Genomic DNA, 14036 nt, shown 5'->3' with positions numbered 1-14036 from the left:
AAGTGTGAAGTAGCATTGTGCATTACAAACAAAAAGAACTGTTTCAAGGACTTTCACCTCAAGAGAGCAACCTGAAAATGGGAAGTGCACCTTCAAAACAAATATGTCGTCATTGCGTGGTGGGACTATTTAGGCACATGTTAGTTTTCATGCAATATATCTCTCAAAATCATTTTAAGAATTTTTTAACTATTTTTCCCTTACTCTGGATTAGATTTTACATGTCTAGGATTAAAATAAAGGGAAAATAAAAAATCATGCAGTGTAGTGATATTATCACATAGCAGTTTACGCAGGCGCAACGACGATATGTACAATATTATTTACGTTGCGTGAACTTGCCAATTATTATGAATGGGTGTTATTATAAACAAGCATGACAAGTTATATGAAAACTAAAAGTCCGTTATCAACACTTTAATAGATTTGAGCATGTATTCTGTACTTAACCTTAAGGTCATATAAACTACATTGACACGGAGAAGAAGAGCATTCTAGCTAGCAATCAAAATATAATTGTAACAAAAGATAAAGAAAGTATGAAATAATTTTGATCAAAGCAATCTTAACAATCTGTGGGTAATTTATGTCCAATTTCATAACACAATTATAGAATTAAAACATATATGTACAAACATTTGTCCGAATCCTTGGCTGAGTGATCAGCGTTGAGGTCTCCGGTTTGGACTCCCGGCCGGGTCGGAAATTTTAATCGCGTCTGATTAATTCTTCTGGCTCGGGAACTGGGTATTTATATTTCTCTTAACATTCTCCTTTTCACATTTACACAACACTCTACCAACCACCACAGAAACACGCAGTAGTGATTACAACCTTCCACACAGGATTGGAGTCAGGAAGGGCATCCGCCCGTAAAGCAAAGCCAAATCCACATGTGCGACACAGTTCGCATCCACGACCACAGAGGTGTATGGGAAAAGCGGTTGAAGCAGAAGATATATATGGCAGTTTATTGTTAGTGAACTTTAAACCAACACTTAATCCACGTTTGTTGTCTTAGTGGCTCAGACCGTAGAGCACTGACAAGTAATAAATAATAATCGTATGGCCTCAGCTACCGTGTACAGACATTTTGATTTGACGCCATCTGGCTGTCTGCTCGTCAATTTCGACGTTCCATTTTACTCAAGGTCCACTAGATGGCAGACAGAGTAAACGGATCTCTCATGGGCGACTATGGCTGAGATTTAATGAATATTGTCGGGTAAGCACCAAATGTGTCACCACAGATCTTTTACATGCCGAGATCGTACGACATGGAGTGTCGAATGGACTTTTTTTCCCTTCAAAAATCCGACTACCCCTGCCGGGATTGAACCCGCTATCTTGGGATCCGGAGGCCGACACTCTACCAGGGATACACAGAGGCAGCTAGAGCACCGACCTTCTCAAGTTGGTGGGTTCGATAACGGCTCAGTCCGCCAGCCGCGTGTCGGTAAATTTGCTTCAACATAAAATAACTCCTGCGGGACAAATTTCCGGCCTTGACCGGCTCTCTGTGGCGAGAACGACCCCGTCTCTCGTAACCTGGTATCCACGGAGAAAAACTTATTCCAATTAGGATGACGCTTGTTCGTAAAGCGTTCTCTGTAGATTCGTGCTGCTTTACTGGCACTACATTCTGCCGCACCATAACGTTCCATCTTTGACTACGCTTCATATACTGTACACAGTATTACACCTCACCATGGACACATCCCAAGCTGTCTGTTGCAATGGACAACTGACACCAAGGATAGTGGTGTGGGTGCGGCACAGTTCAGTGAGCCGGTGCGATGCATTCGTTCGTCACATGATACACGTGCTATGAAGTAAATTCTGTACAGTACGTCTGTTTGATGGTCAGGAATTTACGCTGTTTATCACCCGCTGCCTTTTCTAGTGTACAGCAGACGTCAGGGATCTTTTCGAGAGTGCGGCAGAACTTCTTCCGCCGTTGCATTGCATGCATTGAGACTGTCGTTCGTCACTTTGAACAATTATTGAGAGTTATGTTGTTGTTATGCGGTGTGCGCTGTGTATGTCCGTAACACAAAATATATGCAATTTCCGACCATTGGTTACCTATCTCAATATAATCGGTTGTGTTTCAATTTGACACAAAAGATCTGGGATACACTGTGTACACTGTATGTAAACAAATCATTATTATTAAGTATAATAGAAATTAGCTAATTTACAATTTTGTGAATACTTTCGTCATGTTATAATATTGTGTACATCATCATCATCATCATCATCATCATCATCATCATCATCATCATCATCATCATCATCATCATCATCACTTATTTTATAATTTTAATTCCCATTGTAATACTGTATTGTTTAGCTGCTGTAAGATGTTACATTTGTAGTTTAACTGTCTTTCAATTCCGCAGATGTAAATATTGTATTTCCTGGTTAGATAGAAGAGAGGGCGTTATGGCCTTAATTTTTCCAGACACAAGATATCTAAATCTATTCTATACTGTTCTGCATTAGCTTTGCCACACATTCATTCCAAATCTCTGATCGCATTATCATCCTTGGAAAATATAGATTTTAAGTTTGTGGAATGGTTACTGGTCCAATTTAGAATTATCTACCCAAGTATTCAAACTTATTAAAGTACTGCACCACTTTACATAGGCCCATATCGTGTCACTCAAACCTTTAACAACAATGCGTACAAGATAACAGATCTGGACGGGAACAACGAAGTCATTTTCAATGCTTCAAATTTGAAACTCTATAGACAGCCACGACACGAGGTTCCACCACAAGTTAACATCGTCGAACAGTGGGGAAAATCATCAGAAGAATATGACGTCTGTTCCGAGAAGGAAGAAGAAGATGGGGAGGACACGGAGCCGTCATCAGATGAGGAGGCGACATCCCTTGTGTCCGAGGAGGAAGACGACACCATTTCGGCCCAACGCCAGGGAGAAGAGAGAAGAGAATGCTGCCCAGTATGTCTGCAAGAACGAGTGGAATTGAGGAAAGTTTTACTAACTATAGCAGAACAGTTAATAGAGGAACAGAGACGCCTTCTTCAAGAGAATCAAGAGCTCCGGAGTAACTTGCTTAAGTCAAATAGAGCATAAAATAGTACAGACTCACAGATGGTTGCAAGTGATGCACACAAGTTACATTATCAACATGGAGGTGGAAAAAATTTTCTCGATACTCTCAAAAATTTTATTTAAAGTGGGAGAGTGTTGCACCCATCGGATGAGTCTGATTGGCAACATTTTAATAATTGGATTTGTTAATAAATAGTAATAGCCAGCGTTCTTAAACAAAGGGACAGCATTGGAAATTTCTGGTAGCTAGCTCGTGAGAATGAAGCCTTGATAAGAACCCACGCTTCGTTCTCTGCTAAAAATAAATTATTGGGACACCTGTTATTACATCATCTTTTGGAACTGCGTAGTTAGAGTGGAAAAGTACTGGCAGGAGTGACTGAGATGGAGAATCATGGTTTTTGATACCCGAATCCCCTTATTCTGGAATGAACTCGTCCATATAGATGAACATCGGAGTATGCGCTCCAATCAGATTGCTGCATTTAAATAATTTCAAAGTTAGCGCGACCAAATGACATGTGGCTTGTAATTAATCCCTGTCAGTATTTAAGGAAGATTATATCAAAGGAGATGTCAGTAAATTATTGTAATAATTCTGAACTAACTTATTGGTTTGTGGCAAATGGATTGGAGTATTGTGTATCCAGATGTTTGTTATCACCGGCAGTGGGAACCCCTTGTCAGCGTGGAGAGTGGTTTAACAGCGCGGCAGAAGATATAGTCCAGCTAACGCCTACTGTATTGTAAAAGAAATTACGAACAATTCAAGAGTCACGGTGCATCATGGTAGTAACTAGAATTGATGCAATCTGTGTGTACAAGGCATTTCATGTTTTGGTAACTTTTGTTTTGGAGCTACCCAGCATTCCTTTGGTTGGGATTTTTAGTGGCAAGAATTAGTGTTCCTACGCCGATTAGTGCGCCCAACATCCCCCGAGTAGTGGCTTCTCACGAATCAGTCATCACCAAGAGTCTTGGGGCGGACAGACGTGTCTTAACTTTGCTCCGTATTTAAGTACAAAGGTACAGAATTGTGTGTATTTATTACTACAGTGGAGGTGGAAATACGCTTTATAAACAGTAGTTGGGTTGTTAAGGTATTTAAAAACACCCAAGTGAGTGGAGTATTAAATTGACAGATTTTACGAGTGTTCAGTCTATGCAGGGCGAAGACGAAACTTTGAATTATGCAGTAAATTGCATCTGAGGTGAAGCAGCTTGAGTATGTAGCCTGCAGAATAACGCAGACAGTTTAATATGTGTGTAAGCCGTAAGTAGTGGAGAACAATTGGCCTGCCACAGCGGGGCTGTTAATGTGTTTGAAACATTTGAGCGGAGGAAATACTCTCCCTTTCTATAAGTATTTAGGTCGATTGGGGGGGTGGACACTTTCTCTCACGGCTGGGTCTTTACAAAGGAAAACGTTGAGCCTGTGCAAGATTTTGCTACGTGAGAAGCAGTAGTGTGTTAAAGCAGAGTACTTAAAATCCGACCTAAGTTCCAAATATCTGAGTACTGCGTATGTGTGTATATATATGTATTATAGTGTAATGTTTAGTTTTAAAACAAGTTATTGTGTTTAAAATTATGAGTAGGAAATAAACGTGTGTAAAGTGTCAAGAGAGTGGAAAGTAGTAATATAAGCCAATGCCGGATACATCAAGAATGGTCAAGGATATTAACATGTTGGTCATGAATCTGTAAGACAACATGGCTGCCTTTAGTCCTGGCGATCCCGAAGTGCCCTTAATGTGAGTACACAATCTCATGTTTGATTTAAATCTAAAGCTTTCCTTTGATAATGGTATCTTTATTTAGATAGGTATGCGAGTGACGATGATGTAACTATACACCCGAGTACACAGCCAGAAAATTAGGATAATTCTGTTTATGAGTAGTGTAAATATTATTATTATTATTATCATCAGTCGTGCGTGTACTATTTTGTTCTGTATTGACCAAGTTATATTTTTGAGGCAATTATGAGTGATTCGCCTATACCTGCACTATTATTATTATTATCAGTAGCATTGTCAGTATTGCATTTAGGCGGAATTTTATTTGTTTCACGCAAGCACAGTTATCGTGGGGGAGTAGTGATGAAGTCAATCAATGATAATAAAACACACATATATATATATATATATATATATATATATATATATATATACATTTAATAGTTACTGTCGAGAATTCTGTTGGGACGACAGTAACACTGATACATCCACATATTGGTTGCTATGGCAAGTAACGTGGTTGGACAGTTGAGTGAACAATGTTAAATAAAAGGATTTATTTTTGGCTCAGGTAAATCCTGGTGTTGTTAAATAATAAGAGCGATATTGAGCAACGGTAATTTATTTGAGATGTTTGAAGGTCCGTAGTTGAGAGTATACGGTAACACATGAGGTTATTTACCTGAAGATAATTATGGAGAATAAAGAATATGGCGAACATATTCTCAGTAAACTGGAAATATAAGTATCAGCGTGATAGCTGAGAGGTAATAGAATTCGTGCAGAATAAGGAATGATGGTGACGTCGTAAATGAATGAATGTGAGGAAATAAATAAGCCAGTTATAGAAGGTACACAAGTTAGAAGGACCAGATAGTACATGTAAATGGTTTAAGCCGTGACACAATATCGTTTTATGCAGAGAAAGTTATAGTACGCATTTGAATGATATTTTGAAGTTAGGTTGGTAACATGGATCACGCAACTGGGCTGGTGTGGATGCTTGCCAGTAGGAACTATTTTATTGGTTTTAACAGATGATTATTATTATTATTAATATTAAATATATTTGTTATTTTTATTTGCATCGTATTAGCCATCATTTAGGTACATTCTTTTATTGTTTGTGCATTGTCTATGCATTTTATTCTGAAGAAACCACAGTAACATTTGCAATGGGTCATGGCTACATTTCAGCGAATTATAATATGTTGAGACGCTGAAATAAGTCAAAAGTGTGGTGTGTGCTGATGACAGGGTTCATCTATGTATATATTAGTGGAACTTTAAGTATTAGGTTAGGATTTCTGGCTGTGTTACCTCGCTTGGTGTACATATTAGCATAAGTTAATGTATGTTTCTTTAAAGTAGGAGAGTTTGTCTTTTCCAGATTAATCTTACGATATCTAAGTAAGGGTCACTCGCATATATGAAAGCAAAGCTTTAGATTTTTGTGTGCAACAACAACCAAGGTCCATTATGTGAGATAAAGTTACTGAATTCTCAGGTTAAAGCAAGTATTGTTTATTGCACCTGGAAGGAAGATATTGTAATTATGGGAACTCAGTAACAGTTTTGATAAGAGAAATATTATTATTATTATTAATATTGGTGAACTCTATTATGAGAATTTCATGGTTATGCCTTTACACAGTGGATTAGGTATTTCATTAAATTATGGCAAACATGGTTTTATAGATAAAGAAAACCCAATATGCACTGTTAAGTAAGATTCTATTCAAATGGTGTCACTCATGGCAAATGAATGTTCTAAGATAATTGACATAAACATACTATAATTTATCAGGATGGTGGATCAAGAGTACCGTAATTACAGGTCATGTTAAGATATTATTATTATTATTATTAATATTGAATATTATTATTTAACATTTTACCAATGCAATTCACAAGTAATTAGGGAGTCTTGATGAATACCATATTAATCACTTGTGTCAGTCAATTGTGGATTTATTAATTAATTAAATAATTTACATTTTATATTTTTTTTATTATTCAATTTATCTACGATTTGGTTAACAACAGTATTGGATTTTGGTAGGCGATTATAAATTCTTTAGGACTTTCCTTTATGATATCCAACATAAAAGTAACATTCATTAAGTGATATTATTATTCTCGTTTCAATTATTATTATTATTATTATTATTATTATTGTTATTACAATATTATTATTATTATCATTTCGATGCAGTGTAAATTCATTAATATCACTATATTGGAGGATTTGAGTCACAAGACAATGATTTCAAGTGATCAGTTAGGCAATTAATTATGCAATTAATAAATTTGAGTACAATCAAATTAGTAAAATTAATTAATTATTATATTATGGCAACTTTTGGTATGTTTGTTTGCAAACTTATTTCACATATCTGAGAGATTAGTGGGGACATTTCTAGGTTTTGATCTACGCAAAAATCGTCGTATTATTTCAATTATTATTATTATTATTATTATTATTATTATTATTATTATTATTATTATTATTATTATTATTATTATTATTATTATTACTATTGTATTACATTTTAGGTTGGTTTTCCAAACTACAGATATGCATTTGAGATACACTATGGAGACTTTCCTGTAATCTTTTAATTGGTTTACAATGTAATTCAGTGATATCAAATCAATTTTTGTTGATTAGTTAATATCGATACTTTATTTATTTTTATATCTATATAAAACAATTCTATCTATTATAATTATTTTGACTGATGGCAAGTAGTTTTTTTTATGAATAACTTGATTTGGCTATATAAAAAAAATTTATTCATATAAATATGATTATTATTATTATTATTGTTATTATTATTATTGTTATCATCACTAAATGTTCTCATGAGTATATTGTTATTCAATTGATCCACCTGGTTTATAAACAACATTATCCTAGTAAATATGTAGAGTTACACCGACATTATATAATTGGATGAACAAATATGGGAAACATCATTTAAAACAAAATTTTATGGAAAATTATAAACGTTATTCTTTAGGGGTTAATGAGGTAGTCATGTGTGTCATTATTGAGAATTCTAGTTGTACAGTCTCATAAGGTAATAATGTAACATTAACCAATCTTATTTTACATTTTATAAAAATTTATTCACTTTTCTCTTTTGTTTTATCAATAAAAATTTTATATACATATTTAAACTCAATTCAGTCTGAGTCATAAATCATTGTAGTCAATAGTTTACCGAATGCACTATCCCTATGCATCCTGACTCGACGACAGGGACTGATCGCGCCTGAGAAGAGGACCTCACCACCTTCGGTAAGTATATTTTAGGGCAGCCGAGGCAACGTTGACATCTCATCTACACCGAAGGAGCTCTGCAAGGGTGCATAGGTAATCAGTAATAAGTTTTAAAATGTCACCCAACGCTGGGGCTTGACTGTCGTCTATAAGGGAATGGTAAGTCAACGTTAGGATTATTTAAATGACCAGACTGAAACTTAGAACATTCATTGAACTTGCAGTAAAATGAACACTGTGTAAAAGGCGGAATTTCATATATGTGATACATATTGAATATATGTTATTAATGTTTATTTATGTAAAACATGGGACATTTGTTGTTGTTGTATATAGCACGTAAGGTCACCTAGGCATAGAGGCAGACTTTTATGCATAATGGTTATAACACAGGAGCAGTGGGAGCAGCTAGTTACGAGCATTAATATGCTCAACACCAAGGTAGAAACTGTACAGAGTGAGATGAAGGAAGGACAGGATGAAATTACTAAGAACTTAACAGAAAGTCTAGAAAATAGTCAAACAGTACTCAAGGACGAAATTACTAAGAACTTAACAGAAAGTCTAGAAAATAGTCAAACAGTACTCAAGGACGAAATTACTAAGAACTTAACAGAAAGTCTAGAAAATAGTCAAACAGTACTCAAGGATGAAATTACTAGGAACTTAGCGGAAAACTTAGAGAATAGTCAGGCAGTGCTTAAAGATGAAATCACTAGGAACGTAACTGAAAGTTTTTCCCAGAAACTAGAGGATACGCGGGCTATGTTGGAGACACTCGATGGTAAAATTGTTAGTAGTCAGGGCGAACTGAGAAAGGAATTCCTAGATAACCAAGAAAAGTTATTAAGGCTCTGCGAGACTAATAGGGCACACACTAAGCAGGAATTGCATAGTTTAGCCGCTGCACATAAGCAATTAATTAAGCAGATAGGCGATGTAAGCATATCATTTACAAAAAGTTTGCAAGAAACCAAAGAAGAAGTGCAAGCTCAGTGTGAAAAGATGTCACAAAAGATCGTTATGATCGAAGATAGGGTCAACCAGGTGGAAACGGAGACACGTGATAACCTTACGGCGGTTAGCGCTAAAATGCAGGAAACCATGGAAAGGTTGGACCAGGGATTCAAAACGGTCGAGGCCAACCGGGTAGCAGACCAGGAAAGGGTGACACAACAATTCGCTGACATGAAAGAAGACATAGTTGAATGGCAGGTGGACATGAATAATAAATGGGAACAGTTAGATAAAGGCTTGATCTCTAGTGAAGAAGGGGTTAGAGAAGAGGTGAAAGAAGTCCTAAATAAGGAAATACACCAGTTGCAAGTACAAAGTGACAACTTAGCAACATTAATAAAATTTGTGACAGAGGAGCAAAGCGAAATTAAGAAACAGCTGGCTCAAACCACGACATCACAGGTAGTGACAGATGCTAATCCGTTCCGGGATTTGTTGATTAACAAGGAATCCAATACTCCATTAACTTCAGTTGGAGGTGGACAGACAGTTGCTGCACCGGCAAGTCTCATAAATGTGCTTAAGATTACCGACGAACAACCGAGAAAATTTAACGGGAGTGGGTCGTTAACTCCAAAAATGTTTCTGAAAGATCTTAAGGCCTACTTTAGGGAAATGCAGGTACCTGAAGAAAAGAGGTTGAGAATCGCAGAAAGATACCTCGAGGGCTCTCCTAAAACATGGTTTATTGGTTTCCGATTTTTATTTGAAACTTTCGAAGAATTTGAAAAGGCATTTCTGAATCGGTATTGGGGAAGCGACGCTCAACAGAATTTAAGGCTTGAGTTATATTCCAGAAAATACAATTCCAGTATGCCTACGAGATATAGTGATTACTTTTTGAACCAGCTGGTCAAGATGAAAGAGCTAGATAATCCTCCTTGTCAACAAGAGTTGGTTCAAGCCATAGTAAAGCAGTTTCCTCCAGATGTACAAAGGATGATGATTACCGCAAAAGCACAAAGTCCTGAGGAAGCGGAAGGAATTTTGCGACAGCTGGACAACACTGTAAATATGAGCACTCCGAGGCAAGCCAAGGCCACAGAGCACAGGGCATTTGTAGTTGACACGGTGAAGGCAAATGATAAACAAGATGAAAAGGGACGTGTCACTGGTACAATTTCAAGACGACTACCGAATGAGAGGAATACACCAAGTGGTCGGGAATTTTATGAACATCGGCAGTATCCACAGAATTACAATTATCCCAGGACATATTCGAGAAGATACTGGAACAAGGAGCAAAATAGATACCAAAATAGGAATAGAAGTCAGCCATATCAACGGTACAGTCGTAGAGGAACGTGGAGTGATCATCCATCGCAGAGATCAGGCTACAGGAATCCGGAATATCGCAATTATGAGAAGAAAAGGTATGTGCAGGAACTGCGGGAGCAACAGCAACAGCAAGAGCAACAGAAGTGGAAGCAAGCGTTGGACAGACAAGACTTAAATCCCGATCTCACTGGAGCAGAGAGTATAGAATTTCAGCGAGCAAGGGAGCAGGAAGGTCGACGCCAACAATCGCTTAATCCAATGGCTCAGTCTTTCCCACCTGGGGGTAACAGTCAAGAAAAAAAAAAAAACGTCAATTTTGAATTGCTAAATACATCTAAATGGAAGGATACGGGCTTAGTGGATGAAAATGCAAGTGAATGGGTGGTAGCACAAGTAGACTCTTGGGTTGTTGAACCATCAGATCTGCTAGAGGATCCAATTAAAAGGGAAGCAACGCAAGTTAGGAAACTACCTGTTATTAATGTTCGAATACATGGCACACAGGCAAGGGCATTGGCTGACACCGGCGCCACGATTAGCATTATTTCTAGAACATTATTTGAGGATTTGAAAGAAAGGCACAACCTACCAGAAATACCTGTATCGGCTGTAAAAATTAGAGGAATCGTGCCGGACAAAACTACAACTTGCAAGTCACAAACACTTTTAGATATACAGATTGGAAATTCATCCTTTTCACATCCGTTTGTCATCATGTCGCGGATGAATTACAATGTCATCCTGGGAGCAGACTTCTTAAGGGAAACTAATGCTGTAGTAGATTTGGCACGGAACACTATTAAATTTCGCAAAATAGATGGCAACGAACGTATACAAATGAGTCAAGAGGTCGGAAGGAGTGAGGAAATTAACTGTGTAGATCAGGCTGGTGTAGAACTTGAAGAGATAGAGCATGTTTTGGATCACGAGGAAATTTTTCAGGATATTTTTAATAGTGAGATTCAATCGGAACTAGAAGAATTAATTGATGTCAAGGTGGCTGAGTTTAGTGGTACGAAGGAACAAAAACAACAGCTGAGGGATATGCTGATAAAGTATCAAGAAGTTTTCGATTCAAAGGTTGGGAAAATTCCGAATTTTGCCTACGCTCTCAATGTAACAGATTGGCGTCCATACAAGAGAAAGCCATACCCGATTCCCGAAAAACATTATCAGGAAGTAAAAAGGATTATAAGGGAAATGGAAGAAAATGGGATTATAGCTAAAAGAGTTACACCTTTTGTAAACAATTTAGTCACAGTTGTCAAACCAGATGGGTCGCTGCGCATTTGCTTGGATGCACGACAAGTAAATGAAAAACTCATTCCAGAAAATGATAAAGCGCCTCCAATTAAGGATATCATCCGTCGTTTCAAGGGGATGAACATGTTTACGGGGGTAGACCTGACCTCTTCTTTTCATCACATCCAATTAGAGGAGAAGTCAAAATTACTAACTGGCTTTATATTTGACCAGCATACGTACACCTTTGAACGTCTACCCTTTGGCCTGAAGAATAGCAGCGCAGCATTGATAAGAGCCTTGGACAGGAACCTGACTGACGCTGTCAAGGAATTTACAACCAGGTTTATCGATGACATCATTATCCCAAGCACATCATTCGAGGAAAATTTGCGACGAGTCAGTCTATTGTTCCAAAATTTAATTGATACGGGATTTAAGGTCAATTTAAAGAAATCTCACTTTTGCCCAACTGAAATACTTTTCCTAGGGCATATCACAGATGGCGTAGGAATCCGACCCAACCCACTAAAATTAGAGGCCATCAATAACTTCAGAGACCCAGGAAGATTAAGCACATCAGGCAATTCTTGGGTATGTGCCAATTCTTTGCGGACCACTGTCCTAATTATACTGAGGTGGTGGCTCCATTGCAAGAATTGTTGCACAAGAATAACAAATGGCGATGGACGGATGTAACGGAGATGTCTTTCCAGCGAACAAAGGAGTTGCTTTCCAGAAGTATCAAGTTATCTTATCCAGACTTTGAGTTGCCATTTGTACTGCAAACGGATGCTTCCAATGTTGGAATTGGTGCGGTATTATTTCAAGAAGAAGAACACCCACCAAATGCCAAAAGATATATTTCATTTTACAGTAGAAAGTTGAGGAAACATGAAGTCAACTATAGCACCACAGAATTGGAAATGTTGGCCATAGTTCAAGCGCTGCAACATTGGCAGAAGATAGTATATGGTTTCCCAGTAAAGATCAGGACCGATCATAAGGCGCTCACATTTATGTTAAAAACGGCTGTTTCTAGTCAACGAGTCTCACGATGGTCTCTATATGTGCAGCAGTTTAATTTCACAATAGAACACTGTCCTGGTAAAGAGAACATCATTGCAGATATTCTCAGCAGAAACCCTAATGAAGAAGAGGAGCAAGCAAATTTTGTTGACCTCGTACAGGAAGACCAAGAAGTTTTGCTTCATTTGAGTCAATTAGCTCGCTATCAACAGGCAGATGCTACTTTGAGTAGATTAATTGACTTTCTCCAGGGAAGAATTCAACAAGGGGATCCTAACTATATAGAAATTCAGAAAGAGGCCGAGGAATACCTAATTGTAAATAATCTTTTGGTCAGATATTTGGACAAGGATCATACAAAATTAAGGGTGGTAATTCCATCTCAACTCCAGGAAGAGATCATTTGGCACGTTCACCGGATTACAGGGCATGGAGGAATTGACAAAGTAGTGGCTACCATTCAAGAGAACTTTATTTGGAAAAACCTTAGAAAATCTGTAAGAGAAGCAATTATTACCTGCGACATTTGCCAAAGGGTTAAGGCAAATTCATACCTTATTAGGCAAATGCCTATTCCGTTGTTGCCAAGTAAGCCCAAGGAGTTGTACGCAATGGATATTTTTGGTCCAATTCCGAAGTCCACTAGGGGAAACAGGTTTATCTTGGTGACGATGGACGTATTTTCAAAATTTACCACCTTATTTCCCATGCAAAAGGCAAACACTAAACTTGTTGTAAGATGCCTCACTCGGAGTATAATTCCTGGTATGGGAAAACCGGAAAGTTTACTAACTGACCATGGGCCTCAATTTACAGCAGCTCAATTTAAAGCGACTCTACAGGAGCTAGATATTAAGCATGTTATGAGTTCTATTAGAAATCCTCAGAGTAACCCCTCTGAGAGGGTTATGAAGGTTATTTCGAAATTTTGTAGGATTTATATCCCTAATGAGCATGCCAAATGGATGAAACTTTTGCCAGTGATTACTGACTGCATCAATAACACAATCCATGAAGCAACAGGATCTATACCATCAGTGGTTCATTTAAATCAATATCCCGCTAGACCTTGGCACGCTGTCGTGGATAGCCCAGTGGATGCACAACCTGCACCAGAAATAAGAATACGAGAGGTAGCCGAACATCTGCAACAACAAGCACAGCGTCGCTTGAGGAGAGTTCAGGGAAGAAGATTTCATCGTCCGCTGAGAGTGGGAGAACTTGTATTGGTCCGACGTCCAGCTACTTCAGTACCTGCAGCTAGATACTACGCTAAATTCGCACCACTTTACATAGGCCCATATCGTGTCACTCAAACCTTTAACAACAATGCGTATAAGATAACAGATCTGGACGGGA

Source organism: Anabrus simplex, chromosome 2 (assembly GCF_040414725.1).
Source record: "Anabrus simplex isolate iqAnaSimp1 chromosome 2, ASM4041472v1, whole genome shotgun sequence".
Classification (NCBI taxonomy): domain Eukaryota; kingdom Metazoa; phylum Arthropoda; class Insecta; order Orthoptera; family Tettigoniidae; genus Anabrus; species Anabrus simplex.
This window is presented reverse-complemented; position numbering follows the sequence as displayed.